Genomic DNA, 14,284 nt, shown 5'->3' with positions numbered 1-14,284 from the left:
GCACGCTCTGCTCCTGAGTGCCAGGTGTAGCGCCGGGGATTGCCGTGCGAGACTCATCCGAGTTTCTTGCAAGTGAGTATGAGCCCAAATACTGATGCAAAATACTGACCAAATACTGACGTGTTAACGAGCTTTGAGACAGTTGTGACCAGCTTGAATGGAGCTACACACAGAGAATTATACAACCAGCTAAACCCATACATCCATGAACATGGATGTCGCTGTATATGAAACTTTGTATTCTCCTCACTCCAATATCCAAGATCCTTTCTCAGATACACAGATTAACGCTATGAATTACTGCATGTCAGCAGTCAACATTGCACAACCACTACACAAATAAGGCAAAAAAAGAATAAATGTGTTTAGGGAAAAAAAAGATTATTTTTTATTAAAATATATTCTACATTTAGTTACAAATTGGTCCAGTCCATGTGGCATGACAACAGTCAAGACTAAAAGATGTATTTGGATTGGTGTTAAAGTAATACTGTACAGTACAAATCTGCAATACTTCATGAGTAATACCACTCCAGTGTTTTTTTTAATCGCAGTGCTGGAGTAGTGCTTCTAATGTAAGGTCCTTGATCGTACTCTCAAAGTTACCAGCCACCATCTTCATCTTCTATTGCCACCGCTCTGTCGGTCTCCAGCAGTTTGTGACCTGCCGGATCGCTCCAGTGTTTGTTGGAGTCAACCAGAGGTCACTTTTCAATACAAGTCAACGAGAGTCTCGTTCTGGCCCTCATAGACTTGTATTGAGAGTTTGTGATCGTTACTTCTGACTTCCAGCCAGTCAGAAGTTGGTGGTCACAAGATGGAGCCACACGATTGGAACAGCACTGATAAAACATGAAGACTGCTGGCTAAGCATAAAGCCTTGAAGCGCCACTTCATTGGAAAAAAAATTAAAAATGCTGCAGTGGTGCTATAACTAGTGATAGGCAAACCCCTGTATGTTTGGGTACGGGTTCGACTGAACAGTTAAAAAAAAAGTTTGGTTCGGGTACAGTACCCAAACCCAAACTCAGACCCCATTCGGGTGTCTGGAACATCCAATGTTTGACACGCTGTCACGTGCATGACAGGGTGGCAAACACTGCCTCTGATTGGTGGTAAAATCATTAGCGCCGGTCAGAGAGCTGCGGTTCCCACTCTGTCAAATGACAGCATAAGCCTGCAGCTGTGACAGAAGGTAAAAAGTGTACCTCAGTTACTGGCATTGGCTGATGGGACTGCTACTCCTAATAACAGCAAGAGCAGGAGACATCTGATGGGAGCATTCATCAGTCGGCACCTGTGCTATAAATAAATATAGATTTTTTAAATGGCATGGGTTCACCTGTATCTTTGATTTCCAGCCAGGCAAAACTGACAGCTGTGGGCTGCAACCCTCAGCTATCAGATTTAGCAAGTTTGGTTATCAAGAATAGAGGGGTCCCAACGCCATTTAAAAAAAAATATTTAAATAAAAAAATTTAAAAAAACGGCATGGAGTCCCCCTTATTTTTGACACCCAGCCAGAAGCTAAAGCAGATGCTAGGGGCTGGTATTCTCATGGATATTGACCCCCCCCAGCCTAAAAACAGCAGCCCTCAGCTGCTATTTGTGCTTTGCCCAACTTTTCTCACTTGCCCTGTGGTGGTGGCAAGTGGGGTTCATATTTGTGGGGTTGATGTCACCTTTGTATTTTTCAGTGACATCAAGCCCACGGCTTAGTAATGGAGAGGCACCTATGAGATGCCTATCCATTACTAATCCTAAAGTCATATTCTAAATAAACACAACGTCAGAATAAAGTCCTTCATTTGAAATAAAAAAAAAACACACTTTTACTTTTTTTACTTAAAAATAACAAACACAGTTATACTCACCTTATACCCATTCCATTGAAGCCATGGTCTCCTATAATAAAACAAAAATAAAAACAACCATATCCCTCACCTGTCCGTCCTTCTGTCCCATGCCGTAATCCATGTTTGTTATAAATAGTTTTCAACCTGGATGGTGTCAAGACGCGACCGTCCAGGCTGAAAACCTGGTCTGCTGCAAGCTTAGCCTCAGTGACTAGTGGTGACATCACCAAGGTTACCGCAGGTCACTGAGGCTGCGTTTCTAGCTGGGTCCCTGAACTGTGGTGACCTCGGTAAGATAAGGGCTAGCACAGTGAGAAAAAGTCTAACAGTGCAGCAGTGAGTTCACTGCAGTTCACCGTGAAAACTCACTGCTGCATCATGAGACTTTTTCTCATGGTGCTAGCGGTGATCTCTTAAAGGTCACCACAGTTCAGAGGCCTGCCTGGGAACACAGCCTCAGTGACCTCCGACCTCAATGACGTCTCCACTGGTCACTGAGGCTGAGCTGAACTGTCACATCTTGACACCGTACAGGTTGAAAATACATGGATTTCAACGTGGGACAGAACGATAGATAGGTGAGGGATATGGTTTTTTTTTAGGTTTTTTTACAGGAGACAATGGCATCAATGGCATGGACGTTGGGTGGGTATTATTGTTGGTTATTATTTTCTATTTTTACAGGGGACAAGAGCTTCAGTGAAATGGGTGTTAGGTGAGTATAACTGTGTTTGTTATTTTCAAAAAAGAAAGTAAAAGTGTTTTTTTTATTTCAAATAAAGGACTTTATTCTGTCTGTGTGTTTATTTACAACAGAACTATATTATTATTAATAGATGCCTCTTGGCTTGATGTCACCAGAGAATACAAAGGTGACATCAACTCCACAAATATTACCTCACTTGCCACCGCCACAGGACAAGTGGGAAAATCTGGGCATCAGAAAGCATCAGAATTGGTGCCTCTAATAGATTCAACTTTTTTGGGTGTCGGAAGGCTGCTATTTTTAGGCTGGGGGGCCAGTATCCATGGCACCTTACCAGTCAGAGACTACCAGTCCCCAACTGTCTACTTTAGCTTGGCTGGTTGTCAAAAATGGGGGGAACCCCAAGCCTTTTTTTAAATTATTTATTTAAATAATTTAGAAAAATTAGCATGGGACCCCTCTATTCTTGATAACCAACCTTGCTAAAGTTGACAGCTGAGGGGTGCAGTCCGCAGCGGTCAGTTTTGCCTGGCTGGTTATCAAAGATACAGGGGAACCCATGCTGTGTTTTTGTTTAATCATTTATTCAGAGCGCAGGTGCGGGGTGATGAAAATTCCCATCAGTCGCCACCGTCACTGTTATTAGCAGCAGCAGGCGTAGGCTGATGGGAGTAATGGTCCCATCAGCCAACGCCAGTGACTGGAGATAAACTTGTTACCTCTGGTCACAGCTGCGGGCTCACGCTGTCATCTGAGAACCGCGGCTCTCTGCCTGGTGGTATTAATCTTACCGCCAATCAGATCTGCTGGTGTTTGTGATGTGCATGAGGACAGTATGAGAAACACCAGGTGTTCGGGGGTCCAAACCCGAACAGTAAAATGGACTTCCGGGTGAAGTTCATGTTCAGAATCTGTGCCAGATCAGTCAGTGTTCGGTACAGACCCCGAACTTTACTGTTCGGGTTGGCCCATCTCTAGCTTTAACCTACAGGTTTGTCCCAACAGCCCATATACCTTTCTGAATATTATATGTCGACTCCCACTTGAAAACCCAAGATTAAGAGAGCACCTCCAGTTCCTGCAGATTCACACAGCTCATTTACTACATTTTCCCCTGCACATTTTAATGGATACCTTGTAATGACACCATTCCCATAGAACTATTTGGCCATACAGAAATTTCGGCTGCTTCCTCCCAAGAGAGGAGATTTTCAGTCAGCAACACCATTAACAATTTCAGAAAAAGTCCTATAATCAATTAATTTTTTTACAACATGTATTTTAACTTATTCTATTATATATTATCTTATCTTATTATATTAACTTATTCCTTAAGGAAAATGAGATTATCACTACACAATAGGCAAAGCACCAAATTCCAGTCGCTGTCGGTAATCCACAAGTGAGAGGAAAAGCAGTATACAACAGTATAGGAACGGATGGTGAAAGAAAGTATCCTAGTGCCATTCTACTTCCATTATAAAGATTTTAACTTATATGTTTTCAATTCTTTTTTTACCTCCTAATTTTTTTTCTCTCTGATAAACTGTGTAAAATATGACGTGAATAATGCTGTGAAATGTTATCAATTCCATTCGGGGAATTTATTACTTAAAGGGTTTTTCGGGTCTGAAACTACAAGTGTGCATTCTATGTGACTGCAGACTTGTGAATCCTCACATCGCGCATACTGCACACTGTGAGGATTCTCAGGTGCCTGCAGAGGGCCATCATGAGACTGCAAGTATGTGATGTGCTTACTTCTGGCCACATTCTGAGTAGAATGTGTTGTGAATTTGGATTCTGGGCTCCCCCGGTGGCTACTGGTGGAATTGAACTGGTGTTGTCATCTTCTCTGTTCACCTGTTCCCATCAAGATGTGGGAGTCGCTATATAACCTTGCTGCTCTGTTAGTTGCTTGCCGGTCAACAATGTTATCAGAAGCCTCTCTGTGCTTGTTCCTGCTCCTAGACAACTACTAGATAAGTTGGACTCTTGTCCATGTTTGTTTTTGCATTTTTGTTCCAGTTCACAGCTGAAGTTTCGTTACTGTGTCTGGAAAGCTCTTGTGAACAGGAATTGCCACTCTGGTGTTATGAGTTAATGCCAGAGTTTTAAAGTAATTTCTGGATGGTGTTTTGATAGAGTTTTCAGCTGACCATGAAAGTGTCCTTTCTGTCTTCTGCTATGTAGTAAGTGGACCTCAAATTTGCTAAACCTATTTTCATACTACGTTTGTTATTTCATCTTAATTCACCGCCAATACATGTGGGGGGCCTCTGTCTCCTTTCGGGGTATTTCTCTAGAGGTAAGCTAGGACTTATATTTTCCTCTGCTAGCATTATTTAGTCCTCCGGCTGGTGCTGGGCATCTAGAATCAACGTAGGCATGCTACCCGGCCACTGCTAGTTGTGCGTTAGGTTTAGTTCATGGTCAGCTCAGTTCCCATCTTCCAAGAGCTAGTTCCTATATATGCTGATGCTATGTTCTCTTGCCATTGAGAACATGACAGTTTGACCGGCCCACTAAAGGGTTAAAATCCTTGGCTGAGAAAGGAGAGAAATAAGAAGTCTGCTGAGAATTTTTTTTTTTTTTTTTTTTCTCCTTCTAATCTTTGAATGGCTCTGTGTCCACCTGTTTGTAATGGATCTTCAGAGTGTAACTGCAGGTTTGAATAATCTCGCCACGAAGGTACAAAATTTGCAAGACTTTGTTTGTCATGCACCTGTATCTGAGCCGAGAATTCCTTTGCCGGAATTTTTCTCGGGGAATAGATCTGGGTTTCAGAATTTTCGAAATAATTGCAAATTATTTTTGTCCCTGAAATTTCGCTCTGCCGGAGACCCTGCACAGCAGGTCAGGATTGTGATTTCCTTGCTCCGGGGCGACCCTCAAGACTGGGCTTTTTCATTGACACCAGGGGATCCTGCGTTGCTCAATGTGGATGCGTTTTTTCTGGCCTTGGGGTTGCTTTATGACGAACCTCATTTGGAGCTTCAGGCAGAAAAAACTTTGATGTCCCTATCTCAGGGGCAAGACGAAGCGGAAATTTACTGTCAAAGATTCCGTAAATGGTCTGTGCTTACTCAGTGGAATGAGTGCGCCCTGGCGGCGACTTTCAGAGAGGGTCTCTCTGAGGCCATTAAGGATGTTATGGTGGGGTTCCCTGTGCCTGCGAGTCTGAATGAGTCCATGACAATGGCTATTCAGATTGATAGGCGTTTGCGGGAGCGCAAACCAGTGCACCATCTGGCGGTGTCCACTGAGAAGTCGCCAGAGAGTATGCAGTGTGATAGAATTCTGTCCCGAAGCGAGCGGCAGAATTTTAGACGGAAAAATGGGTTGTGTTTCTATTGTGGTGATTCTACTCATGTTATATCAGCATGCTCTAAGCGCACTAAAAAGCTTGATAAATCTGTTTCCATTTGCACCTTACCGTCTAAGTTTATTCTATCTGTGACCCTGATTTGCTCTTTGTCATCTATTACCACGGACGCCTATGTCGACTCTGGCGCCGCTTTGAGTCTTATGGATTGGTCCTTTGCCAAACGCTGTGGGTATGATTTAGAGCCTTTGGAGACTCTTATTCCTCTGAAGGGGATTGACTCCACCCCATTGGCTAATAATAAACCACAATACTGGACACAAGTAACTATGCGTATTAATCCGGATCACCAGGAGATTATTCGCTTTCTGGTGCTGCATAATCTACATGATGATTTGGTGCTAGGATTGCCTTGGCTGCAATCTCACAACCCAGTCCTCGACTGGAAAGCTATGTCTGTGTTGAGCTGGGGATGTAAGGGGGCTCATGGGGATGTACCTGTGGTTTCCATTTCATCATCTATTCCCTCTGAAATTCCTGAGTTCCTGTCTGACTATCGTGACGTCTTTGAAGAATCCAAGCTTGGTTCATTACCTCCGCACCGAGAGTGCGATTGTATCATAGATTTGATCCCGGGTAGTAAATACCCAAAGGGTCGTTTATTTAATCTGTCTGTGCCTGAACATGCTGCTATGCGAGAATATATAAAGGAGTCCTTGGAAAAGGGACATATTCGTCCATCGTCATCTCCCTTAGGAGCCGGTTTTTTCTTTGTGTCAAAAAAAGACGGCTCTTTGAGACCATGTATCGATTATCGGCTTTTGAATAAAATCACTGTAAAATATCAATACCCATTGCCGTTGCTGACTGATTTGTTTGCTCGCATAAAGGGGGCCAAGTGGTTCTCTAAGATTGACCTTCGTGGGGCGTATAATTTGGTGCGTATCAGGCAGGGGGATGAGTGGAAAACCGCATTTAATACGCCCGAGGGCCACTTTGAGTATTTAGTGATGCCTTTTGGTCTTTCAAATGCTCCGTCAGTTTTCCAGTCCTTTATGCATGATATTTTTCGCGATTATTTGGATAAATTTATGATTGTGTATCTGGATGATATTCTGATTTTTTCGGATGACTGGGACTCTCATGTCCAGCAAGTCAGGAGGGTTTTCCAGGTTTTGCGGTCTAATTCTTTGTGTGTGAAGGGTTCTAAGTGTGTTTTTGGGGTACAGAGGATTTCCTTTTTGGGATATATTTTTTCTCCCTCTTCCATTGAAATGGATCCTGTCAAGGTTCAAGCTATTTGTGATTGGACGCAGCCCTCTTCTCTTAAGAGTCTTCAGAAATTTTTGGGCTTTGCTAACTTTTATCGTCGATTTATTGCTGGTTTTTCGGATATTGCTAAACCATTGACCGATTTGACTAAGAAGGGTGCTGATGTTGCTGATTGGTCCCCTGACGCTGTGGAGGCCTTTCAGGAGCTTAAGCGCCGTTTTTCCTCTGCCCCTGTGTTGCGTCAGCCTGATGTTGCTCTACCTTTTCAGGTTGAGGTCGACGCTTCTGAGATCGGAGCTGGGGCAGTGTTGTCGCAGAAAAGTTCTGACTGCTCCGTGATGAGGCCTTGTGCCTTCTTTTCCCGTAAATTTTCGCCCGCTGAGCGGAATTATGATGTTGGGAATCGGGAGCTTTTGGCCATGAAGTGGGCTTTTGAGGAGTGGCGCCATTGGCTTGAGGGGGCCAGACATCAGGTGGTGGTATTGACTGACCACAAAAACTTGATTTATCTTGAGACCGCCAGGCGCCTGAATCCTAGACAGGCGCGCTGGTCATTATTTTTCTCTCGGTTTAATTTTGTGGTGTCATACCTACCGGGTTCTAAGAATGTTAAGGCGGATGCCCTTTCTAGGAGTTTTGAGCCTGACTCGCCTGGTAACTCTGAGCCCACAGGTATCCTTAAGGATGGAGTGGTATTGTCAGCCGTTTCTCCAGACCTGCGGCGGGCCTTGCAGGAGTTTCAGGCGGATAGACCGGATCGTTGCCCACCTGATAAACTGTTTGTTCCTGATGATTGGACCAGTAGAGTCATCTCTGAGGTTCATTCTTCTGCGTTGGCAGGTCATCCTGGCATTTTTGGTACCAGGGATTTGGTGGCAAGGTCCTTCTGGTGGCCTTCCCTGTCACGAGATGTGCGAGGCTTTGTGCAGTCTTGTGACGTTTGTGCTCGGGCCAAGCCTTGTTGCTCTCGGGCTAGTGGATTATTGTTGCCCTTGCCTATTCCTAAGAGGCCTTGGACGCACATCTCGATGGATTTTATTTCAGATCTGCCTGTTTCTCAGAAGATGTCTGTCATCTGGGTGGTGTGTGACCGTTTCTCTAAGATGGTCCATTTGGTTCCTCTGCCCAAGTTGCCTTCTTCTTCCGAGTTGGTTCCTCTGTTTTTTCAAAATGTTGTTCGTTTGCATGGTATTCCTGAGAATATCATTTCTGACAGAGGGACCCAATTCGTGTCTAGATTTTGGCGGGCATTCTGTGCTAGGATGGGCATAGATTTATCTTTTTCGTCCGCTTTCCATCCTCAGACGAATGGCCAGACCGAGCGGACTAATCAGACCCTGGAGACATATCTGAGGTGTTTTGTGTCTGCTGACCAGGATGATTGGGTTGCTTTTTTGCCATTGGCGGAGTTCGCTCTCAATAATCGGGCCAGCTCTGCCACTTTGGTGTCCCCGTTTTTCTGTAATTCGGGGTTTCATCCTCGATTTTCCTCTGGTCAGGTGGAAACTTCGGATTGTCCTGGAGTGGATGCTGTGGTGGAGAGATTGCATCAGATCTGGGGACAGGTGGTGGACAATTTGAGGTTGTCCCAGGAGAAGACTCAGCTTTTTGCCAACCGCCACCGTCGTGTTGGTCCTCGGCTTTGTGTTGGGGATTTGGTGTGGTTGTCTTCTCGTTTTGTCCCTATGAGGGTCTCTTCTCCTAAGTTTAAGCCTCGGTTCATCGGCCCGTATAAGATATTGGAGATTCTTAACCCTGTTTCCTTCCGTTTGGACCTCCCTGCATCCTTTTCTATTCATAACGTTTTTCATCGGTCATTATTGCGCAGGTATGAGGTACCGGTTGTGCCTTCCGTTGAGCCTCCTGCTCCGGTGTTGGTTGAGGGTGAGTTGGAGTACGTTGTCGAGAAAATCTTAGACTCTCGTGTTTCCAGACGGAGACTCCAGTATCTGGTCAAGTGGAAGGGATACGGCCAGGAGGATAATTCTTGGGTGAATGCATCTGATGTTCATGCCTCTGATCTGGTTCGTGCCTTTCATAGGGCCCATCCTGATCGCCCTGGTGGTTCTGGTGAGGGTTCGGTGCCCCCTCCTTGAGGGGGGGGTACTGTTGTGAATTTGGATTCTGGGCTCCCCCGGTGGCTACTGGTGGAATTGAACTGGTGTTGTCATCTTCTCTGTTCACCTGTTCCCATCAAGATGTGGGAGTCGCTATATAACCTTGCTGCTCTGTTAGTTGCTTGCCGGTCAACAATGTTATCAGAAGCCTCTCTGTGCTTGTTCCTGCTCCTAGACAACTACTAGATAAGTTGGACTCTTGTCCATGTTTGTTTTTGCATTTTTGTTCCAGTTCACAGCTGAAGTTTCGTTACTGTGTCTGGAAAGCTCTTGTGAACAGGAATTGCCACTCTGGTGTTATGAGTTAATGCCAGAGTTTTAAAGTAATTTCTGGATGGTGTTTTGATAGAGTTTTCAGCTGACCATGAAAGTGTCCTTTCTGTCTTCTGCTATGTAGTAAGTGGACCTCAAATTTGCTAAACCTATTTTCATACTACGTTTGTTATTTCATCTTAATTCACCGCCAATACATGTGGGGGGCCTCTGTCTCCTTTCGGGGTATTTCTCTAGAGGTAAGCTAGGACTTATATTTTCCTCTGCTAGCATTATTTAGTCCTCCGGCTGGTGCTGGGCATCTAGAATCAACGTAGGCATGCTACCCGGCCACTGCTAGTTGTGCGTTAGGTTTAGTTCATGGTCAGCTCAGTTCCCATCTTCCAAGAGCTAGTTCCTATATATGCTGATGCTATGTTCTCTTGCCATTGAGAACATGACAAGAATGTATCTCATCTTGCTCAATATCCTTGCATTGAGAGAGACCGGATACAGTTTAATCAGCACTTGACCTCATGTATGCAAATCACAGACTTGCGGTCGCACCCCCTCTGCTCTTGGCACCGCAGAATCTGCTGGTGCACACTGCGAGGATTCACAAGTCTGCAGTCACATAGAGTAACTACAGACTTGTAGTTTAAGACCGAACAGCCCCTTTAAATTCATGCATTTTACTTAAATCACTATAAAGTATTTTGGCAATAGTTAAATTAATAATTTTGAAGCATTTTGGCTTCTACAGCCTCTGTTTATCACAGTACTGAGCCAGCCGCAGATTCATCAATGAATCCGTCAGCTTGTGCTGGAGACTTGGACTGTAAATCTTATCTCTCTTCAACTGAGCAATCTTCTAATCTGACATCAAAATTGAACCCAGTGGTCAGATGAGGTTAGTGATGGATTCAATATTAACTCATTCTCCAGTCCACAACTCTATGTACTGCATTACAAAGAGTTTGTAGAAGGTAAATGCTTAAATATTTTTAATAAAACCTTAGTATAAAAAAAACTGCCATTAAAAGTGTCTATTGCCCTTTATGAAACTGCGTGAGAAGGATAGTAGCGAAAATGTGTAATTGACCTAACATGGTGCCTATGCATATTAAAATGTAAATTACACTGAGACTTCCTATGCTCCAGACAGAGAACAAGATTTATTCCACATATAACATTCACAAGGCAAATATCTGCTGAGACGATGCACTTATTTTAAGGTGGAGGGCTTGAGGAATCGCTTCTGGTTAGTTTGATTTATTGATTCCTGTAAGAGTTTGCCCCTTAGGTTTATCTGGCGGAAACAAGCCTAGCATTGCATGGATATCCCCGGTTTTCGCATTGTAACTGATTTAGATTTTTTAATTGTTGTAAACATTCCTGGTGGCTATTCTATCTTTTCTATACTGGAGTTCTGTTATTCCGCCGCTATAGTAGCCAGCTATCATGAATACCCCACTGTGTATATTAAAGGAGCAGTAGCATTTTTTTCATGCAGCATTCTTTATAGTAGCTGATTTTTTTAGCCAGTGTGTCGAATTTCCTCACCAACAAATTCATTGTGGGGTTTTGTGGTGGCAGGCTTTTTTGCATTGTTAGATTAAATTCATGTGATTCTAAAAGAAATCTTTAAAGAGGGCAATAATGTCTGTAATGTGCTATATAAATGAGTAAAATAAATAAAATAAATAGGGTCTCATCTGGTGGAAAAATTGGTCTGGGTGAGAGGTATAGGAATTGCTCTCCTTTTGGGGTTGTTTAACCCACAACTAAGGAATCAAGATGTGACAGCTGCTGCCGTACCTTCAGGTCAGGATATTTTGCCATGTAAAACAATTGGTGGTGGTGGCTGCTGTGCTAGATTCAAGAAATCCGGAGGACGTTACTGGTTCTCCTGATGAAGCGTGCTCGGGAAATCTTGAGTAACGAGTATATTCGCTCATCACTAGCCCTAAAACAAGTTATTTGGAAAAAAAGAACTTAAAAATTCTGAAAAAAAATTAGAAAAAACACATGTACTATTAGAAAAAACAAGCTGGAATTATAACGTGTTGGTGAAAAATTGCATTGGAGTGACCGACCACTGGGACCACCAGGGATCCTGGTATTGGGGCTCTGGAATTTGGAAACCAGAGTCCTGTCTTAATTTGGGCTTAAGTAAGCTCGACCTCCGCTCCAATCATGCTCACCTTTGCTCCATTCAAGACAGATCTGCGGAGCCAAGTTCCTGGGTTCCAGACTCTCGTTCTCGGGATTGCTGGGGGGACATCCAGCAATCACTAATTTATTCTTTATACTATGGATTCCTAAGTTCTATGGATTCTTTTGTGTGTTACCTTTCAAGCCTAAAGAACAATAAATTATCAGTAGATCATTTATTATTAGCAAGCGTGCTTATTATTTATTATTAGCCCTAGCAAAAGAAATTGGGAGTACCGATTAAGCCGCTTTCAGATGACTTTAGCTTGTCTTTACATCCAAGTGCTCACAACCAGAATTAATTTTATCTTATCACTAAGACAACACAATCTTGCAAGGATTTTGAGAAACACTTTGGCTTTAGCCACGGAATACAGATAATGTGCATGTGGGAGTAGAGTATAAATATCATTTGGTTCCTATTTAGTTAATTTGCAAGACATTTACCATAACTGCAAACAATTGGATTAGCTTTACTTTAGTATATTAGGTCGTAATGATGCAGACATGAGCTAAAGGCTGGAAGTGAGATGTGTCAAGAGTCACGAAACCGACTCAACAGGGGTGAAAAATAGCGGACACTAATTATAAAACCCTTGTGACTTTTATTTTTCATTTAATAGTAAATGATGCTAAGTAACTTTGAAAATACTTTACAGTTTATCAGTTTATCTATCTATCTATCTATCTATCTATCTATCTATCTATCTATCTATCTATCTATCCATCCATTCATCTATCTATCATATAAAGAAGTCAGGCAGCCCTCCGAGTAAAGTGTAAACCGCCCTAAGGATAGAGAAGCTTACTATGTTCTTTGGTATTTTTTTGTCACCAGACTCCACTTAGAATATTTCCACCCAATGCATCAGACAGCGGGATCAAGAATTAATAATCTAATTAATCTAATTAACCATTGTCACTTATCTTTGGTGACTGAGTAGTCTTGAAGACACAAGAATCTGACTTTAGACGTCTTCTAGTAACCATGCTCTTTCCATGATAACATCATAATTTGCGATTAGATCTTTGGTCACATCGTGTGGCCTATGAGTCACCATCTTACAGAATAGAAAATGGTATGTTTTGATTTAGTGGTTTAACCCCTTAACGACCGCCGATACGCCTTTTAACGGCGGCCGCTAAGGGTACTTAAACCACAGCGCCGTTAATTAACGGCGCTGTGGAAAAAGTGAATAGCGCCCCCTGAGTCAGATTTTCTCTGGGGTCTCAGTTGCCGGGGGTAGCCGAGACCCCAGAGAACATGATTCGGGGTTTTTTACCGACCCCCGAGTTGCAAAAAAACCCCAAAAACGCGATCTCCCTTTTAATTTCTCTGTCCTCCGATGTGATTGCACATCAGAGGACAGAGAAATGGGGTCCCCGATAGCCCCCCGATACTCACCTGTCTCCCCCGGTGCTCCTCGTGGCTCCCGATGGGCGCCGCCATCTTCTTCCGGCAAACAATGGCGGGTGCATGTGCAGTGCGCCCGCCGGCCGGTACCGGAGGATCTTTGGGGTCTCGGCTGCCGGGGGTAGCCGAGACCCCAAAGAACATGATCGGGGTTGGTTCTTACCGACCCCTGTTTTGCGATTGCCGGTAATAAACTGTTTACCAGCGGTCGCAAAAAAAAAAAAGAAAAAGCGATCGGTAATTCTCTATCCTCTGATGTGATCGCACATTAGAGGACAGAGAAATGGGATTCGGGGACCCTGCTATACTTACCGGTGTCCCTGGGTCCTCCTGCGTCCCCTCCTACCCGCCGGCTTCTTCCTATGGAAAGAAAATGGCGGGCGCATGCGCAGTGCGCCCGCTCTCTGCTGCCATCTGCCGGCCGGCAGGAGAGAGGAGTTGGGGCTAAAATTAGGGTTAGGGTTAGGGTTGGGGCTAATTTAGGGTTAGGGTTGGAGCTAAATTTAGGGTTAGGGCTAGAGTTAGGGCTAGGGTTAGGGCTAGGGATAGGGTTCTTTCACACTTGCGTCGATACGGGCCATTGCAATGCGTCGGCCCGACATACCGACGAACGTTGTGAAAATTGTGCACAACGTGGGCAGCGGATGCAGTTTTTCAATGCATCCGCTGCCCAGTCTATGTCCTGGGGAGGAGGGGGCAGAGTTACGGCCACGCATGAGCGGAAATGGCGGACGCGACGTACAAAAAAAAGGTTACATTGAACTTTTTTTGTGACGACGGTCCGCCAAAACACAACGGATCCAGTGCACGACGGACGCGACGTGTGGCCATCCGTCGGCAATACAAGTCTATGGGCAAAAAAGGCATCCTGCGGGCACATTTGCAGGATCCGTTTTTTGTCCAAAACGACGGATTGCGATGGATGCCACATGACTCAAGTGTGAAAGTAGCCTTAGGGTTAGGGTTGGGGCTAAAGTTAGGGCTAGGGTTAGGGTTAAATTTAGGGTTGGGGCTAAATTTAGGGTTAGGGTTTACCCCCACATATGGAGTACCAGCATACTCAGGACAAATTGGACAACAACTTTTGGGGTCCAATTTCTCTTGTTACCCTTGTGAAAATAAAAAATT

At 44.1% G+C, this 14,284-nt stretch overlaps 1 protein-coding gene across 1 annotated transcript in view; it reads right to left on the bottom strand.

Annotated features, from left to right (window-relative positions):
* Positions 1 to 14,284, bottom strand: part of KCNB2 (potassium voltage-gated channel subfamily B member 2) — a 372,379-nt gene that overhangs the window by 243,031 nt on the left and 115,064 nt on the right. The gene's annotated exons all lie outside the window — the stretch shown is intronic.

This window comes from Ranitomeya variabilis, chromosome 6 (genome assembly GCF_051348905.1).
Source record: "Ranitomeya variabilis isolate aRanVar5 chromosome 6, aRanVar5.hap1, whole genome shotgun sequence".
Lineage (NCBI taxonomy): Eukaryota > Metazoa > Chordata > Amphibia > Anura > Dendrobatidae > Ranitomeya > Ranitomeya variabilis.
The sequence above is the reverse complement of the archived record's forward strand: the minus strand, read 5'-3'. Positions and strand labels throughout refer to the sequence as shown.